The 19,482-nt window shown below is 41.9% G+C and overlaps 1 protein-coding gene and 1 long non-coding RNA gene across 13 annotated transcripts in view; one reads left to right on the top strand and one right to left on the bottom strand.

Annotated features, from left to right (window-relative positions):
- The window catches only part of LYRM4 (LYR motif containing 4), a 174,069-nt gene that overhangs the window by 46,827 nt on the left and 107,760 nt on the right, over nucleotides 1-19,482 (top strand). The gene's annotated exons all lie outside the window — the stretch shown is intronic.
- The window catches only part of LOC126075319 (uncharacterized), a 34,070-nt gene that overhangs the window by 8,197 nt on the left and 6,391 nt on the right, over nucleotides 1-19,482 (bottom strand). For 4 of the 7 annotated variants that reach the window (XR_007517169.1, XR_007517176.1, XR_007517177.1 and 1 more), the window contains exons 2-3: nucleotides 5,537-5,842; nucleotides 3,405-4,056 (exon numbers count right to left, since the gene is read on the bottom strand). This is a non-coding gene — a long non-coding RNA (uncharacterized LOC126075319). The remainder of the gene's footprint in view (nucleotides 1-3,404; nucleotides 4,057-5,536; nucleotides 5,843-19,482) is intronic. The other 3 variants (XR_007517173.1, XR_007517175.1, XR_007517171.1) reach the window with 3 other exon arrangements.

Genomic DNA, 19,482 nt, shown 5'->3' with positions numbered 1-19,482 from the left:
CTACTTACCCTGCCTACTTCCTGGTAGTTTTGTGAGCACAGAATGAGATGATGTGTGCTAATGCTCCCTGAAAACCACACAGCAGCTCGCCAGTGAGTAGGGTTTGTTACCTTAACTCACCAACACTCAGAGTAAAAGTCCTTCTCTAGCTGGGGAAGTGGCCATCTCCATTATCCAAAAGGAAGCCACGAACTCCTTCTGTAAACCAGAGTTTTGTCCCCAGGAATATGCTGGAACCAAAGGTGATCTGATGAGGTCAGTTCCAGCGGGATGAAGTTGGGCTGTTGAACTCATTCTTTCTCCCATCTTTCTCTCGTACCCACTGAGAGGATGAGAGGCACGATCTCAAACCCTGGTGTTACTTGTAGCTCTGTGAACTCCTGTTGTTATTGCCGTCGTTGTTGTTAGTTATTGCCGAGTTGTTGCTGACTCATGGTGACGTCACGTATAACAACGAAATGTTGCTTGCTCTTGCGCCGTCAGGATCATTGTCGTGGCTCTCGTGGCAATCCATCTCACGGAGGGTTTTCCTCTTTTTCACTGACTCTCTACCAAACATGATGTACATTTCTAGTGATTGGTCTTTTCCTGATGTCTAAAGTAAGCAAGCTAAAGTCTCACCACCCTTGCTTCTAAGGAGCACTCTGGCTCAAATGGCTTGTTCCGGGACTCGTTTTCCTGCTTGGTAATAGGTCTGATTGTTGGCACGTTTCAGGGTGGGATGTGAAGAAGGCTGAGCGGGAGTGTGTCTGTAAAGCAGCACAGCGCCTGTGCATTGCAGATGTTCGGCAAGTGGAAGAGAACTGCAGCTTCTTCCATGCTTCAGCTTGTGGTGTTTTTCCAGAATTCTTTTTAAAACTCCAGTGCTAAAATACATCCAGATGGAAACATGTCACTGTCACAGTTTGGTTTCAGTCCCCGAATTATGCTGGCAGGGGAGCAGCTGCTGGTCCCTGTTGGGTGGTTCTGCTCCAGTCACCCCCACACTGCCTCCAGAGGCTTTGTCAGTCTGCAGGCCCTCGGTGTATGGTATTCGTGGTTCTGTAGGTCAAAGGTACCCAAGTGCTTTTCAGTGGTTCGGGTAGAACTGTGAAGGCTGAATTCCAAGTGACAGCTTCAGTATAAAATATTTATCACGTGCTGATAAACGTATATCCATCATATGCTGTTAGAAGGGCAAAGGGGAATTTCCATTTGCATAATCTTACTTCCGTATTTTAAATGTTCCCATCACACTACGGACTGCTAAGCAGTGAAGTGAAAGATTGGCTACAGGAAAATGGTAAGAGCAGCTAGGAATGGTTGGCGTTTAAAAGTGGAAACTGGGGGTGCCTTCATTTGAATGAAAATGTCCTCAGGTTCAAAAGTTGGGGAGCAGCACCAGGAGCCCTTAATAAGCCTAACAGACAGCTCTCCCAGACACCAGACTTCTCACACAGATAGATGTAGATAGCTGAGGCCACGGTCGTGTTTTCACCCGTACTCATATGCGTAGAACGGTGGTGACTGGCCAACATGGTATGTCCTAGCAGAGCTTTGATGAAATTCTTTATGCTTCTTTAATATTCATCTTAGAGAGTCTGCATTCTTAGGGATTGTTGAGTATAACTGGAATGAGTTACAAAGAGGAGGGCTAATATTGGTCTGTATTTGAGGAACTAGTTTTCCAATGACAAGTGTATACATTCAGAGTAGAGGTGCTAGCACAGAGACAGACGGGAAATGAGAGTCGCACATATGGTTTCTTGGGGTCATCTGTCCTTGTCTCCGTGAGGAAGGGATTGTGTCTGTCCCCACTCTGTGTCAGTGCCTTACACACTGATAGTGCTCAGAAAATACCTGCTGAATGAACTATAGGCTTTAATTTTAAAGGACTAAATTATACATACTTGAATTTCTTAGTTGTGGCTCAGTGTCATTCTGTGTATTTATGGAATAACGTTTATCAGCAATGCAGCGAGATTTACTGAAGTTAACAAGATTTTATCCATACTATGGAACAATCATTAGAACCAAAACAAATCATAACAGTTCCCTGGGAGCAATTGACAACCCTAACATAACGTACAGACTTATGATAACATATTCATGTCTTTGGGGGAAGATGGGGAGAAGTAAGAAGGGAAACTTTGGAGGGAACCAGCTACTAGGTGGTTTGATTAGTCTTTCACCCCTGAACCCAGGTCAGACGACCAGTTTGTTCATCAGACCGCTATGAACCTCCACCAGGGTTTCCTCTGGCTTCGGCCTGCCCGGGCATAGTTCACCATCTTTCAGGTTCTAACACGTGCATTCATGCCACCTCCCCAGGGTGGTGAGTGAGACCAGCCAGTGGTATGCCTTTCGGGGATTGGGGAGGCCTTCTCAGGATCCCACCTAGGCCATCGAGTGAGTCCGGCTTTCACCTTTATTATGCCACAGTGGCTTTTGTGTGAGCCCCTGACTCACACACGTGTCAGACTCGGGGTCGGGTGGGCAGCTGACAGGGAGGACCAGGTATGGTCCCGACACTTCAGCTCCATCCATTTTCAGGGCTAGTTGATTCGGCAGGTGAGTTGCTACACACTCCTTAGTGGATTCTGACTTCCGCGGCTACTGTCCTGGTGCCTGTATCATCCAATACCTTTACTGGGGTCTGATGAGCATCAACATTGGGTGCCTTAACCTGGTGTTTGGTTCATTCTGCAGCGCCAATTCTGCTTACCAAAAGTGGCCTACTGGGCCACACCCGGCTGCATACCAGCAAGTCAGGCTTCTTACCCATTCAAAGTTTGAGAAAGGTTGAGATCCTTTCCTCCCCAAGACCTCTAATCATTCACTTTACCGGATAAAACCGCATGGGTTTGACCTTGCTGGAGTACTCCACTGCTAACTGAAAGGTTGGTGGTTGAAGTCTACCTAGAGGTGCCTTGGAAGAAAGGCCTGGTGATTTACTTCTGAAAAATCAGCCTTGAAAAGCCTGTGGAGCACAGTTCTACTCTGACGAACATGAGGTCACCATGAGTCAGAATCAACTCAAGGGAAACTAGTAGTTGTTTTTTTGTTTTGTTTTGTTTTTGCCTTAAGGAGGCTGGAGTGATCAAAGGCACCTTGAAAAGGCCTAGGAGAGCAACAATTCTTGCACGAAGATTTGAGCAGAAAAAACACTTAGATGAGTTAGACTGCATGGTCCTTCCCTTGTCCACATTATCTTTTTGCAGCCTCTTAGGATGGAAAAGAAGGGCCACATGCCTGCTGTTGGCAGGTGAGATGATTGGAAGTTAGGAAATCAGCCTGCCCAGGACAGGTGGGGAACCTACAGCAAGCCCAGGAAGCAGGTACTGCGTTTGTGAGCCGGGCTCCGTCTACTGCTCAGTGCAGTCTCTGGAATACAGAGCATCCTCAACCCAGTGCCATTTACTCACCTTGACCCTGTGGAGAACCCTGTATATGTGAATTCAGACATTCCTGCAAATTTAGGAAGACCAAATTCAGTAATATTCTTGCCAGAGCACTGTGTTTAAACAAACCTGTTATAAAAATTCAGATCTACCAATAGAATGTAATTAGATGTTGATTGAGTACCCCTAGAAACACTAATTCTGGTTGCGGTTGGTTATTCACTCTCCACGGAGACCGGAGGTATTAACATTTCACTGATCACCTGCTCTGTGCCATCATCACACCATGTTGCATCACAATCACCAAAACCCAGACCAAACCCACTGCTGTCCAGTCATTGCACTCATAGTGACCCTATAGGACAGGGCAGAACTGCCCCATAGGGTTTCTAAAGCTGTAATCTTTATGGAAGCAGACTGTCATATCTCTCTCCCTTGGAGCAGCTGGTGGGTTCTTTTAGCAGCCTAGTGCTTAATTGCTGTACCACCAAGGCTCCTTTGCTTCACAATAAAAAACAAAAAAACTCACCGTCAAGTTGATTCCGACTCATAGCGACCCTATAGGACAGAGTAGAACTGTCCCATAGGGTTTCCAAAGAACAGCTGGTGGATTCGAACTGCCAACCTTTTGGTTATCAGCCTGAGCCCTTAACCACTGCGTCACCAGGGCTCCTTGCTTCACAATAAAAAAAAAATAGGATCCTTTAATTGCATTTTTTTGATAAAATGAACTTTATAAAAATTTGATTTAGTTATACTTTTTAGCTTTAGATAAACCCTTTCAACTGAAGGCCAATGGCTTGCTTAAAGTCAAAGAGTGAGTCTCTGGGGAGATTCTCACAGCCCTGTGACTCTTGGCTCCCTGAGCCCTATGCCAGGGATCCCCAGGGAACACACTTAAAAATGCATTGGAGCCACACTGAGCCACCAGAGGTTCACCACCTGCAGGATCAGAAAGACATTGTTCCCTTTGGAGCAGCAAATGGATTAGCTAAGGAAGTAAACCAGAAGGCCAGCCCAGAACTGGACAGAAACTAAAAAGAGTTAAGTTAAGCCTAAGTGCACCCAATGAAATGACTCACTCAAAGGAAAGGAACAGTTGTGGCATGAGCGAATCAAATCCCCCACCCCCTGTTGATGGTGATTTGAGGCTTTGTTATGTTTCTAGGCTATTGTCAGGGATCTGAGGATTTGGGGGTAGAAGGGGAAGAGCATGTGTGCCTGACCACGCACTGTGCACACAAGACCCGTTAGGCATTCAGTGCCCGGGTTTGCCAGATCCCTCGTACATCTTCCTTGATAGTAAAAGGAAACTCAAGGAAGGCTAGAACGTTCTGCACCTAATACTCAGGTTATACTCAATTGTTCACCTCAGTTACTTATATCATGCATGAGTTCAGTATTCCAAGTACTTTGTAATAGAAAGAAAAACCATAACCAATCTCAAAATAACCATGTTTCTCCCAAGAAAAAGAAATTTTTCATCTTAATTTTAAAACATTTCTTTGTATTAAAATACACTTGGGATGTAGTTCACCCCAACTTTATATTTTAAACTGCATTACTGGGGAGGGCCAAACACCACCTGGTCTTTAGTGGGATCTTCAAAGACTGAACTTTCTACCTCGGGCTAGAGGTTCTCAACTTTGTCTGTACAATAGAACCATCTGGGATGCTTTGAAAAATCCTGATGACCAGACCACTCCAGATCAGTTGAATTAGAATTTCGGGGAGTAAGACTCAAGCATGTGTTTTTTAAAGTTTCCCAGGTGATTCCCATATGCAGCCCGGCTGGAGAGCCAGTGGCTTACACTGACTTGGGGAGGCACCTTGGATGGGCCCAACCAGCTCATCACCCCACACAGGTGCAGGCTCTCCAGAAGCTGAGTCTCAGGGACAAGCTGTGTTTGATTCTTGTAATCACTGCCCCGGCCTCTGGGTCCTCTAAATTAAACCCTTCTTGTTGTGATTGCTTAAATTCTTTTGCACTCTTACAGAGGTTCAGACTCATTAAAATAATTCTCTTATAAATTAAACAATGAAACTTTCTTGTATTACAACTGAAATTTCATGTGCTCCCATCAGGTAAGATAAAACGCATACTCATGATGATGCTCTTTGGGGTTGGGGCTGATGTTGAAAGACAATATTCTTACCAACCAAGTGGAATGGCAGACCTTAGTGTCAGAAGAACAGCAGAGACATGACCTCAGGAATGGATTCCTCTTCTCAGGAGATTTTATTTAATGTTCTTTTTGGAGTATCTTTTAGTGCGGCTGAGGATATGCCACTCATAAATTGTAGCTCATCCATCCAGCACTTCTGGGACCGGGGTGTCACGTAAACTCTGCAGAGAATATCTGCAGCATTTTGTATCTTTACAGCAGGCGTTTTTCCAAGTAACATTCCAAGTGTAGGTAAAACTATTAAGGAATTATGCACGTTCTGTCCTTTGAGAGGAGCTGTGTGGGAAGAAGAGAAGATTAATATCACTATACACCAAGAAAGATACTTGGAAAATATATCAGTCCTATCAGGGTTGGTGCTATCAATACACTCTATACTTTGGTCTGTTTTGAAACTGTCTGCAGACCTCAGATGCAGAAATTGTCCACTGTCATGTACTCTCAGATCACCTTGAAATGCAAGCAAGCAGCCAGGGAAACAAAGAGGGCTATGGCTTTGAGGGCTAGACCCAGTGACAGCTGCTAATGCACTGGGCCAGATTTCCCAGCCCCAAAAGAAACTGGATATCATGGCTTAAATTGGGGTGGGCTGGCCAGACCAGTGTACCACACTTTTCTCACGGAGTTGCCTGGCAATTTCTCAGCCCCAAGACCACTCAAGGTCCAGCCTGTTGACTCTGTGTCAGTCTTAATCTGACTGTTTGTCCCTAGGGGAGGCCAATATTGTGTAGATTTCACAAGATGATTTGTTTCTCAACTTGCTAGAATATTAGTGTATGCCATTCTTTGTAACAACTTTCTTGAGATGTAATTTACATGCCATGCAATTCTCCAATTTTAAGTGTACAGCTAGGTAGTTTTTTTAGTACATTCACAGAGTAGTGCAACCACCATCACAATCTATTATAAAACATTTTCTCTACCCCCAAAACAAACCATTACCCATTAGCAGTCACTCCCATTTCTTCCTAAACCCTCATCCCACCAGCCTTGGGCAACAACCAGTCTACTTTCTGTATGGATTTGCCTGCTCTGAATATGTGTTTCATGTAAATGGCATTATCCAATATGTGGTCGTTTGTGACTGACTTCTTTAACTTAGCGTAATGTTTTCACGGTTTATCCATATCATAGCATGTATCAGTACTTCATTCCTTTTTATTGCCAAATCATATTCCTCTGTATGGATATACCTCATGTATACATTCATTAGTTGATAGACATTTGGGTGGTTTCTTCTTTTTGGCAATTATGAGTGATGCTACTACCATGACCATTCATGTACATATTTTTGTGGGGACATAAGTTTTCATTTAGTACATAGCTTTATCATATGGTAACTTTATGTTTACCTTGGAGGAACCACCAGACTGTTTCCAAAGTTCTAATTTCTCCACATCTTGGGAACACTTGTTATTATCTGCCTCCTTTATTACAGCCATCCTAGTTGGTGTGAAGTGGTTTTGGGTATGTCTTTTGTACATAAAAACAACCGGACTTAGATTGTAAGACTAACTTTGAACTAATTCTTAGAACATTCCAGGGAAGGTTAGGAGGTTTTTTGGGTTTTGTTTTTGTTTTTTCTCTAGGTGAACCTCAAGCCAGTCCTTCTCTGTAGCTAAACTCCAGATCTCTGTGGATTGAGAGCCAGTTTAACTCCTTGCTAACTTTACAGTGCTTCGAAGAGATGGTTTTTCAGTGTGATGTGGGTGGCCAGGTTGATGCAGGCGATCTGGAACCCTGGTTAAGAATCCTGCCTTTCACTGCTTCATGTGGCCCTCCCTGAGCTTTGCACAGGATTGAAGGGAATGACCTTCCCGTGTGGTCAAGGGCACTGTGCCCTGTCTTTCATGATGCCGCATAGAGTTCTTTCATATAGTAGGTATTGGGTTGACTGTATTTAAAGTCTAGCTTCTTCCCTACACAAATGAAACTGCTGTCTCCAAAGCATAGACCTTGTTATTGCTACACTAATTCATCATTTCTATACCCTTATTCTTCTTTACAGATGGGATGTCGTTTACCATACCTCTTCCTGAAAGTGTCAGCTTTGGCCCTCTCTTTTCATCCCAACTGCTGGGCTCTACGTCCAGTAGATATTTGTACTTGGATGTTTTATTAGCATTTGAAACCCGTCATAACCAAAACTGAATTAATTTTCTTCCCATCCTCTTAATTTTCCTTCCTAAATTCCCAATACCTCCATTCTCCTAGTAACCCAAATCAAATCCTTCCACTCCCCCATGCATAGAGAATGGAACCTTGATTGTTCACATTGGCCAAGACATGATTCAGGGCCTCCTAAAAGGATACTTGCAAATATTAAAATATAATTTTAAGGTACTGTTGTAAAAACCCCCCTTTTTTTTAAGGCTCTGGCTTGGCATGTACTCTTCACTTATATAATCAGATACAACCAGTGTAGGTATTTGGCCCACCCTTTAGCTAAGGCAACGTGTCATACTCTTTGAATCCTTTTTGAATACCTTCCTCGCATTGCCTTCGAGTCTATTCCGATGTGTGGTGACCCCCTACCGTTAATTGCCAGTAAGCGTCCCATGTTTTTTCTGCAGGGCTTTGCCTGCGGTTCTGTTAGCTATTCCTGTTGACTAGATGTTTATCTTTTTAAATAATCTCACCTTTAATGTGAAAGCACCCTTTGTTTCCTGGCAGCCTGATTTACTCCCCATTTATAGTGGTTAGATGTATATCGACGGGCATTACTCTCTGTGCCAAAGCACTTTGGGAGGCTCGTCAATCTTGTGCTTTCTTAATTGACATTAATAATGTGTTTGCATTTATCAATATTCCTTAATTGCTAAGTTATAACAGTGGAACTTATACAATAAATCATTCCCACAGATAACTTGAGACATTAGGGCTTAAGGTTCCTGACAATATTTTGACGTATTAAAAATTGTTTTTATGAGGATTTTTTTCCTACGAGAAAGGTGAAACTCTGTAGCGAGAGAACGAGAATCGAGCCAACGTCACCATATAAAATTAAGTTAAAGAGCCACATCGTACAGATGAAAATAGAAGGCAATTTCCCAGGCCAGTACAGCACATTCCCATAAAGTGCAGCATCTCCGCCAGCTGCCTGCTGATGTGCTTGCCCTGAGAGAGATGCTGTGTTATGTGTTAGACACTGGAGATGTTGTTGTTGTTGTTAGGTACCGTCGAGTCGGTTCCGACTCACAGCAACCCTATGCACAACAGAACGAAACTGCCCGGTCCTGCGCCATCCTCACAGTTGTTGTTATGCTTGAGCTCATTGTTGAAGCCACAGTGTCAATCCACCTCATTGAGGGTCTTCCTCTTTTCCGCTGACCCTGTACTCTGCCAAGCATGATGTCCTTCTCCAGGGTCTCATCCCTCCTGACAACATGTCCAAAGTATGTAAGACGCAGTCTCGCCATCGTTGCCTCTAAGGAGCATTCTGGCCGCACTTCTTCCAAGACAGATTCGTTCGTTCTCTTGGCAGTCCACGGTATATTCAATATTCTTCGCCAACACCACAATTCAAAGGCGTCAACTCTTCTTCGGTTTTCCTTACTCATTGTCCAGCTTTTACATGCATATGATATGATTGGAAATACCATGGCTTGGGTCAGACAAACCTTAGTCCTCAGGGTGACATCTTTGCTCTTCAACACTTGGAAGAGGTCCTTTGCAGCAGATTTGCCCAATGCATTGCGTCTTTTGATTTCTTGACTGCTGCTTCCACGGCTGTTGATTATGAATCCAAGTAAAATGAAATCTTTGACAACTTCAATCTTTTCTCCATTTATCATGATGTTGCTCATTGGTCCAGTTGTGAGGATTTTTGTTTTCTTTATGTTGAGGCGTAATTGATACTGAAGGCTGTGGTCTTTGATCTTCATTAGTAAGTGCTTCAAGTCCTCTTCACTTTCAGCAAGCAAGGTTGTGTCATCTGCATAACGCAAATTGTTAATGAGTCTTCCTCCAATCCTGATGCCCCGTTCTTCTTCACATAGTCCAGCTTCTCGTATTATTTGTTCAGCATACAGATTAAATAGGTATGGTGAAAGAATACAACCCTGACGCACACCTTTCCTGACTTTAAACCAATCAGTCTCCCCTTGTTCTGTCCGAACAACTGCCTATTGATCCATGTAAAGGTTCCTCATGAGCACGATGAAGTGTTCTGGAATTCCCATTCTTCACAGTGTTATCCCTAGTTTGTTATGATCCACACAGTCGAATGCCTTTGCATAGTCAATAAAACACAGGTAAACATCCTTCTGGTATTCTCTGCTTTCAGCCAGGATCCATCTGACATCAGGAATGAGATCCTTGGTTCCAAGTCCTCTTCTGAATCTGGCTTGAATCTCTGGCAGTTCCCTGTCTATATACTGCTGCAGATGCTTTTGAATGATATTCAGCAAAATTTTACTTGTGTGTGATATTAATGATGTTGTTTGATAATTTCCACGTTTGGTGGGATCACCTTTCTTGAGAATAGGCATAAATGTGCATCTCCTCCAGTTGGTTGGCTGGGTAGCTGTCTTCCAAATTTCTTGACATAGATGAGTGAGCACTTCCAGTGCTGCATCTGTTTGTTGAAACCTCTCATTTGGTATTTCGTCAATTCCCAGTGCCTTGTTTTTTGCCAATGCGTTCAGTACAGCTTGGACCTCTTCCTTCAGTACCATCAGTTCCTGATCGTATGCTACCTCCTGAAATGGTTGAACGTAGTCCATTTCTTTTTGGTATAATGACTCTGTGTATCCTCCCATCTTCTTTTGATGCTTCCTGCATCATTTAAGATTTTCCCCATGGAATCCTTCACTATTGCAACTCGAGGCTTGAATTTTTTCTTCAGTTCTTTCAGCTTGAGAAACGCCGAGCGTGTTCTTCCCTTTTGGTTTTCCATCTCTAGCTCTTTGCACATGTCATTATAACACTTTACTTTGTCGTCTCGAGAGGCCCTTTGAAATCTTCTGTTCAGTTCTTTTACTTCATCAATTCTTTCCTTTTGCTTTAGCTGCTCGACGCTCAAGAGCAAGTTTCAGAGTCTCCTCTCACATCCATCTTGGTCTTTTGTGTCTTTTCAGTAACCTCTTGCTTGCTTCATGGATGATGTCCTTGATGTCATTGATGTCCATAACGTCATTCCACAACTCATCTGGTCTGCAGTCACTAGCGTTCAGTGGAGATACAGCAGTAAATTAGATGTATCTAGTCCTGCCCTGCCTCATGCAGCTTCCACTCTGTATTGGAGGAGGTATTAATTTCCTCCGGCTGCCATAACAAAATAACACAAACTGGGTGGCTTATAAGAACAGAAGTCTTTTGCAGCACAGTTCTGGAGGCAGGGAATCCTAATCAAAGTTGGCCCAGCCGTGCTGTCTCTGTGAGCTCTAGGGGAAGCTCCTTTCTTGTCTCTCCCAGCTCTGGTAGCTCCAGGTGTGCCTTGGCTTGGAGATGCATCTTCAGAGGCCCTCCCTCCTCAGTCTGTCTCTCTGAGTGTCTTCTCCTCTTGTAGGAACATCCCTGAACTTAGATTAGGACCCACCCTACTCCAGTACGACTTCATGGTAACTGATAATATCTTTCTATTTCCAAACAAGGTCACGTTCACAAGTACCAGGGATTCGGACTTTGGCATAGTTGGCGGGGGGGAGGAGTGTGTGTGTGTGCACAATTCAGTCCGTAACGGGGGAAAAAGAAGTTACCATGTAAATCAGTGAAACAGCCACTCAACCCCTGAATGGGCTGTTTCTGAGATTGTGCTCCCGCCCCTTTTCCCTGATATCACTGAAGATGTCCAGGCAGAGGTGACAGGTCACTATGAGAGGGACTCACTGTGGATTTATAGCGCCCCTACTATCACTCTGGGAACCCTGGTGGCAAAGTGGCTAAGAGCTACGGCAGCTAACCAAAAGGTTGGTAGTTGGACTCCACCAGGCACTGCTTGGAAACCCTGTGGGGCAGTTCTACTCTGCTATAGGGCTTCCATGTCAACTTGATCGCGGTGGGTTATTGTATCTTGGACTATCACTCTGCAATGGAAGAGTAACGAAATGCATCCAGTGATTAAAACATCAATATGAACATTGCTGTTGTTGTTAGCTGCCTTGAAGGCAACCCTGACTCATGCTGACCCCATGCACAATGGAACGAAACAGTGCCCGGTCCTAAACACCATCTCTGGGATCAGTGGCAGATGGGACCATTGTGATCCATAGGGTTTTCATGCTGATTTTTCTAAGTAGATTACCAGGCCTTTCTTCCTAGCCCGCCTTAGTCTGGAGGCTCCACTAAAATGTATTTGGCATCATAGAAACACACACATCTCCACTGAGAGACAGGTGGTGGCTGTGCATGAGGTGCATTGACCAGGAATCAAACCCAGGTCTCCTGCCTGGAGGGCAAGAATTCTACCACTGATCCTTCCATTGTTGGTTAGCTAGAGGACAGCTTTAGTTTCTACTTCCGACTAGCTAGGAACGTCTCCTTTACCCCTTTTGGCGTTTCTTCTCTAAGATCCTCTACTGCTACTTTTGCAAACACCAAAACATAAAGAGCAAAAGGCCGGGCAGATTCTCTCTGCTAAGATTATGAAGTCTCTTCTTCTGGCCATTCTACTGCAATCTGAAAGTCAGGTGTTTTGGGAGCATCAGCAAGGCTTCCAATCCATTATGTTTCTTCAATTGGAGTGGTTAAGGCACTACAACTTGAAATGTTGTTCAGAAATATTTGTCTTAATAAAGCTATCATGACATTTTAAAAACATGCACATTATGGGATAATTATCACATCTAGAACACAGACCTGTTGAAAATAGAGCATATTGCTCACTCATGGGAGAAGAAAGCACACTGTAATTCCAGGTCCTTTTGGTTATGTCAGCCCTCTCATTTCCACTTTCAGGGTATCTTGCATGTTAGTACCTTCTCCTGTAGGACTACATGTCTGTTGCATACTACAGGGTGAACTACAAGCCAGGATTAAGCCCTTAGGCCCAAACACACTTCAAATACAACTGAATACACTACCTGCCATACATTTAACCACGCACAAACTCAGCATCCTGTATTTTCTGCTCTATTCTAATAAGAAATTTGTTGTTAGGTGCCGTCAAGTCGGTTCCGACTCATGGCGACCCTACATATCATAGAACAAAACACTGCCCAGTCTTGCACCATCCTTAAAATTGAGCCCATTGTTCCAGCCACTGTGTCAGTTCATCTCATTGAGGGTTTTCCTCTTTTCCGCTGACCCTGTACTTTACCAAGCATGATGTCCTTCTCCGGGGACTGATCCCTCCTATATGTATGGTGAAAGGGTACAACCCCGATGCGCACCTTTCCTGACTTTAAAGCCATTCAATATCCCCTTGTTCTGTCCAAGCAACTACCTCTTCATCTATGTACAGGTTCCTCATGAGTACAAATTAAGTGTTCCGGAATTCCCATTCTTCGCAATGTTATCTATAATTTGTTACGATCCACACAGACGAATGCCTTTGCACAGTCAATAAAACACAGGTAAACATCCTTCTGGTATTCTTTGCTTGCAGCCAGGATTCATCTGACATCAGCAGTGATATCACTGCTTCCATGTCCTCTTCTGAATCTGGTCTGAATTTCTGTCGACATATTGCTGCAGCCACTTTTGAATGATCTTCAGCAAAATTTTACTCACTAGTGATATTGTTTGATAATTTCTGCATTCAGCTGGATCACCGAATAGGCATAAATATGCATCTCTTCCAGTCAGTTATCCAGGTAGCTGTCTGCAAAATTTCTTGGCATAGACGAGTGAGCACTTCCAGTGCTGCATCCATTTGTTGAAACGTCTCAGTTGATATTCCATCAACTCCTGGAGCCTTGTTTTTCGCCAATGCCTTCAGAGCACCTTGGACTTCTTCTTTCTGTACGATCAGTTCCTGATCATAAGCTACCTCTTGAAATATTTTTTTTTTAATTTTTATGATTTTTATTGTGTTTTAAGTGAAAGTTTACAAATCAAGTCAGCCTCTCACACAAAAACCCACATACACCCCGCTACACACTCCCAACTACTCTCCCCGCAATGAGACAGCCCGTCTCTCCCTTCACTCTCTCTTTTCGTGCCCACTTCGCCAGCCTCCACCCCCTCCACCCTCTCATCTCTCCAGGCAGGAGATGCCAACATAGTCTCAAGTGTCCACCTGATCCAAGAAGCTCACTCCTCACCAGCATCCCTCCCCAATCCATTGTCCAGTCCAATCCACGTCTAAAGAGTTGGATTTGGGAATGGTTCCTGTCCTGGGCCAACAGAAGGTCTGGGGGCCATGACCACCAGGGTCCTTCCAGTCTCTGTCACACCATTAAGTCTGGTCTTATGAGAATTTGGGGTCTGCATCCCACTGGTCTCCTGCTCCCTCAGGGGTTCTCTGTTGTGCTCCCTGTCAGGGCAGTCATCGGTTGTGGCCGGGCACCATCTAGTTCCTCTGGGCTCCGGATGATGTAGTCTCAGGTTCATGTGGCCCTTTCAATCTCTCGAGCTCATAATCACCTTGTGTCCTTGGTGTTCTTCATTCTCCTTTGATCCAAGTGGCTTGTGACCAATTTATGCATCTTAGATGGCTGCTTGCTAGTGTTTAAGACCACAGACACTACTCTTCAAAGTGTGATGCAGAATGTTTTCTTCATAAATTTTATCATGCCAATTGACTTAGATGTCCCCTGAAACCATGGTCCCCAGACCCTTGTCCCTACTATGCTGGCCTTCAAAGCATTCAGTTTATTCAGGAAACTGCTTTTGGTTTAGTCCAGTTGTGCTGACTTCACCTGTATTGTGTGTTCTTTCCTGTCACCTAAAGTATTTCTTATCTACTATCTAGTTAGTGAATACCCCTCTCCCACCCTCCCTCTCTCCCCCTCTAATAACCATCAAAGAATATTTTCTTCTCTATTTAAACTATTCTCAAGTTCTTATAATGCAATATTTGTGCTTTTGCAACTGACTAATTTCACTTAGCGTAATGCCTTCCAGATTCCTCCATGTCATGAAATGTTTCACAGATTCATCACTGTTCTTTATCGATGTGTAGTATTCTACTGTGTGAATTTAAGATAATTTATTTATCCATTCATCTGTTGATGGGCACCTTGGTTGCTTCCATCTTTTTGCTATTGTAAACAGAGCTGCAATGAACATGGGTGTGCATATATCTGTTCATGTAAAGCCTCTTATTTTTCTAGGATATATTCCAAGGAGTGGGATTGCTGGATTGTATGGTAGTTCTGGTTCTACCTTTTAAGGAAGTGCCAAATCGATTTCCAAAGAGGTTGTACCATTTTACGTTCCCACCAGCAGTGTATAAGTGTTCCAGTCTCTCCTCAGCCTCTCCAACATTTATTATTTTGTATTTTTTGGACTAATGCCAGTCTTATTGGAGTGACATGAAATCTCATTGTAGTTTTGATTTGCATTTCCCTAATGGCTAATGATTGTGAGCATTTCCTCATGTACCTGTTAGCTACCTGAATGTCTTCTTTAGTGAAGTGTCTGTTCACACCTTTTGCCCATTTTTTAATTGGGTTATTTGCCTTTTTGTAGTTGAGTTTTTGCAGTATCATATAGATTTTAGAGATAGGGGTCGCTATGAGTTGGAATCGACTCGACGGCACTGGGTACTGGGTGAGGTGCTGATCAGAAATGTCATAGCTAAAAACTTTTTCCCCGTCTGTAGGTAGTCTTTACTCTTTTGGTGAAGTCTTTGGATGAGCATAGTTGTTTGATTTTTAGGAGCTCCCGGTTATCTAGTTTTTCTACTGCATTCTTAATAATGTTTTGTATACTGTTTATGCCATGTATTAGGTCTCCTAATTTTGTTTCTATTTTTACTTCCATGATCTTTATCGTTTTAGATTTTATATTTAGGTCTTTGATCCATTTCGGGTTAGTTTTTGTGCGTGGAGTGAGGTATGGGTCTTGTTTCTTTTTTTGCAGATGGATATCCAGTTATGCCACCACCATTTGTTAAAAAGGCTATCTTTTCCCCATTTAACTGTTTTGGGGCCTTTGTCAAATATCAGCTGCTCATATGTGGATGGATTTATGTTTGGATTCTCAATTCTGTTCCATTGATCCATGTATCTGTTGTTGTACCAGTACCAGGCTGTTTCGACTACTTTAGCGGTATAATAGGTTCTAAAATCAGGTAAAGTAAGGCCTCCCACTTTGTTCTTCTTATTCAGTAATGCCTTATTTATCCAGGGCCTCTTTCCTTCCATATGAAGTTGGTGATTTGTTTCTCCATCTCATTAAAGAATGTTGTTGGGATTTGGATCGGAATTGCATTAAATGTATAGATCGCTTTGGGTAGAATAGACACTTTTATAATGTTAACTCTTCCTATCCACGAGCAGGGCATGTTTTTCCACTTATGTCTCTTTTGGTTTCTTGCAGAAGTGTACTGTAGTTTTTTTTGTATAAGTCTTTTACATCTCTGGTAAGATTTATTCCTAAGTGTTTTATCTTCTTGGGGGCTACTGTAAATGGCATTGATTTGGTGATTTCCTCTTCGATGTTCTTTTTGTTGGTGTAGAGGAATCCAACTGATTTTTGTATGTTTATCTTGTATCCCGATATTCTGCTGAACTCTTTTATTAGTTTCAGTAGTTTTCTGGAGGATTCCTTAGGGTTTTCTGTGTATGAGATCATGTCATCTGCAAATAGAGATACTTTTACTTCCTCCTTGCCCATCTGGATGCCTTTCATTTCTTTATCTAGCCTAATTGCTCTGGCTAGGACCTCCAACACAATGTTGAATAAGAGCGGTGATAAAGGGCATCCTTGTCTGGTTCCCGATCTCAGTGGGAATGTTTTCAGGCACTCTCCATTTAGGGTGATGTTGACTGTTGGCTTTGTATAAATGCCCTTTATTATGTTGAGGAATTTTCCTTCTATTCCTATTTTGCCAAAATTTTTTAGCATGAATGGGTGTTGAACTTTGTCAAATGCCCTTTCTGCATCAATTGATAAAATCATGTGACTCTTGTCTTTTGTTTTATTTATGTGGTGGATTACGTTAATTGCTTTTCTAATGTTGAACCATCCCTGCATACCTGGTATGAATCCCACTTGGTTATGGTGAATTATTTTTTTGATATGTTGTTGAATTCTATTGGCTAGAATTTTGTTGAGGATTTTTATATCTACGTTCATGAGGGATATAGGTCTATAATTTTCTTTTCTTGTGGTGTCTTTACCTGGTTTTGCTATCAGGGATATGGTGGCTTCATAGAATGAGTTTCGTAGTATTCAGTCCTTCTCTATGCTCTGAAATACCTTTAGTAATACTGGTGTTAACTCTTCCCTGAACATTTGGTGGAGCTCTGCAGTGAAGCCGTCAGGACCAGGGCTTTTTTTGGTTGGGAGTTTTTTGATTACCTTTTCAATCTGTTCCTTTGTTATGGGTCTATTTAGTTGTTCTACCTCTGTTTGTTTTAGTTTAGGTAGGTAGTGTTCCTAGGAATTCATCTGTTTCTTCTAGATTTTCAAATTTGTTAGAGTATAATTTTTCATAGTAATCTGATAAGATTCTTTTAATTTCAGTTGGGTCTGTTGTAATATCACCCATCTTATTTCTTATTTGGGTTATTTGCTTCCTCTCCTGTTTTTCTTTTTTCAGTTTGGCCAGTGGTTTATCATTTTGTTGATTTTTTTCAAAGAACCAGCTTTTGGTCTTGTTAACTCTTTCAATTTTTTTCTGTTTTCTATTTCATTTACTTCTACTCAAATTTTTATTATTTCCCTTCTTCTAGTGCCTTAAGGTTTCTTTTGTTGCTCCCTTTCTATCTGTTCAAGTTATAGGGATAATTCTTTGATTTTGGCCCTTTCTTCTTTTTTGTATGTGTGCATTTGTTGATATAAATTGGCCTCTGAGCACCACTTTTGCTGTGTCCCAAAGGTTCTGATAGGAAGTGTTTTCATTCTCATTGGATTCTATGAATTTCTTTGTTTCCTCCTTAATGTCTTCTATAAGCCAGTTTTTTTTGAGCAGGGTATTGTTCAGTTTCCATGTGTTTGATTTCTTTTCCCGTTATTGATTTCCACTTTCATGGCCTTATGGTCAGAGAAGATGCTTTGTAATATTTCAGTGTTTTGAATTCTGCTAAGGCTTGCTTTATGACCTAATATGTGGTCTATTCTAGAGAATGTTCCATGTGCACTAGAAAAGAAAGTATAACTTGGTTGCTGTTAGGTGGAGTGTCCTGTGTATGTCCATGAGGTCAAGTTGGTTGATGGTGGCATTTAGATCTTCCGTGTCTTTATTGAGCTTCTTTCTAGATGTCCTGTCCTTCACCAAAATTGGTGTGTTGAAGTCTCCTACTATTACTGTGGAGCTGTCTATCTCACTTTTGAATGCTGATAGAGTTTGTTTTATGTATCTTCCAGCCCTGTCATTGGGTGCATTAATATTTAATGTGGTTATATCTTCTTGGTGTATTGTCCCTTTAGTCATTATATAGTAACTTTCCTTATCCTTTCTGATGGATTTAACTTTAAAGCCTATTTTGTCAGAAATTAATATTGCCACTCCTGCTCTTTTTAGATTGTTGTTTGCTTCATATTTTTTTTCATTTCTTTTAGTTTTAGTTTGTTTCTCTAAATCTAAGGTGTGTCTCTTGTAGGCAGCATATAAGGTGTGTCTCTTGTAGGCAGCGTATAGACAGATCTTATTTTTTAATCAGTTCTGCCGCTCTGTCTCTTTATTGGTGCATTGAGTCCATTTACATTCAGGGTGATTATGGATAGGTATGAATTTAGTGCTATCATTTTGATGTCTTTTTTTGTGTGTTGTTGACAGTTTCGTTTTCCCACTTGATTTTGTGTGCTGAGTAAATTTTCTTTATATATTGTCCTTTCCTCATATTCGTTGTTTTTCATTTTGTTTCTGCTGAGTCTATTTTTCCCTTGTATTTTATTTTGATGTGTAGGATAGTTTGTCTCCTTTGTGGTTACCTGATTATTTTCTTAAATTTAAAACTAACTTTTATTTCTTTGTATCGCCATTATCTTCCTCTGCATATGGAAGGTGTATGATTACATTTCTTAGTCCCTCTTTATTATTTTAATGTTGTCTTCTTTTATGTAATATCACTGTTACCCTGTTTTGGGCTTTTTTTTTTTTTTAAATAATCTCGCTTTTTTTTTTTTTTTGGATTTCCCTGTCTGGGTTGACTTCTGGTTGCTCTGCCCAGTGTTCTTGTCTTGGGCTGATACCTGATATTATTGATTTTCTAATAACCAAAGAACTCCCTTTAGTATTTCTTGTAGTTTTGGTTTGGTTTTTACGAATTCCCTAAACTCGTGTTTATCTGGAAATGTCTTAATTTCACCTTCATATTTGAGAGACAGTTTTGATGGATATATGATTCTTGGCAGGCAGTTTTTTCCTTTAGTTTTTTAAATATGTCATCCCATTGCCTTCTTGCCTGCATGGTTTCTGCCGAGTAGTCCGAGCTTATTCTTACTGACTCTCCTTTGTAGGTGACTTTTCTTTTATCCCTTGCTGCTCTTATAATTCTCTCCTTATCTTTGGTTTTGGCAAGTGTGAGTATAATATGTCTTGCTGACTTTCTTTTAAGATCTACCTTATGTGGAGTTCAGTGCGCGTCTTAGATAGATATCATCTCATCTTTCACAATATCAGGGAAGTTTTCTGCCAACAAATTCTTCAATTTTCTTTGTATTTTCTGTTATCCCTCCCTCTTCTGGTACTCCAATCACTCGTAGGTTATTTCTCTTGATAGAGTCCCACATGATTCTTAACGTTTCTTCATTTTTTTAAATTCTTTTATCTGATTTTTCTTCAAATATATTAGTGCCAAGTGATTTATCTTCAAGTTCAGAAATTCTAGCTTCTACTTGCTCAATTCTGCTCCTCTGACTTT

This window comes from Elephas maximus, chromosome 1 (genome assembly GCF_024166365.1).
Source record: "Elephas maximus indicus isolate mEleMax1 chromosome 1, mEleMax1 primary haplotype, whole genome shotgun sequence".
Taxonomy (NCBI): Eukaryota; Metazoa; Chordata; class Mammalia; order Proboscidea; family Elephantidae; genus Elephas; species Elephas maximus.
Note: the sequence above shows the minus strand (reverse complement) of the source record. Positions and strands in the feature narration are given on the sequence as shown.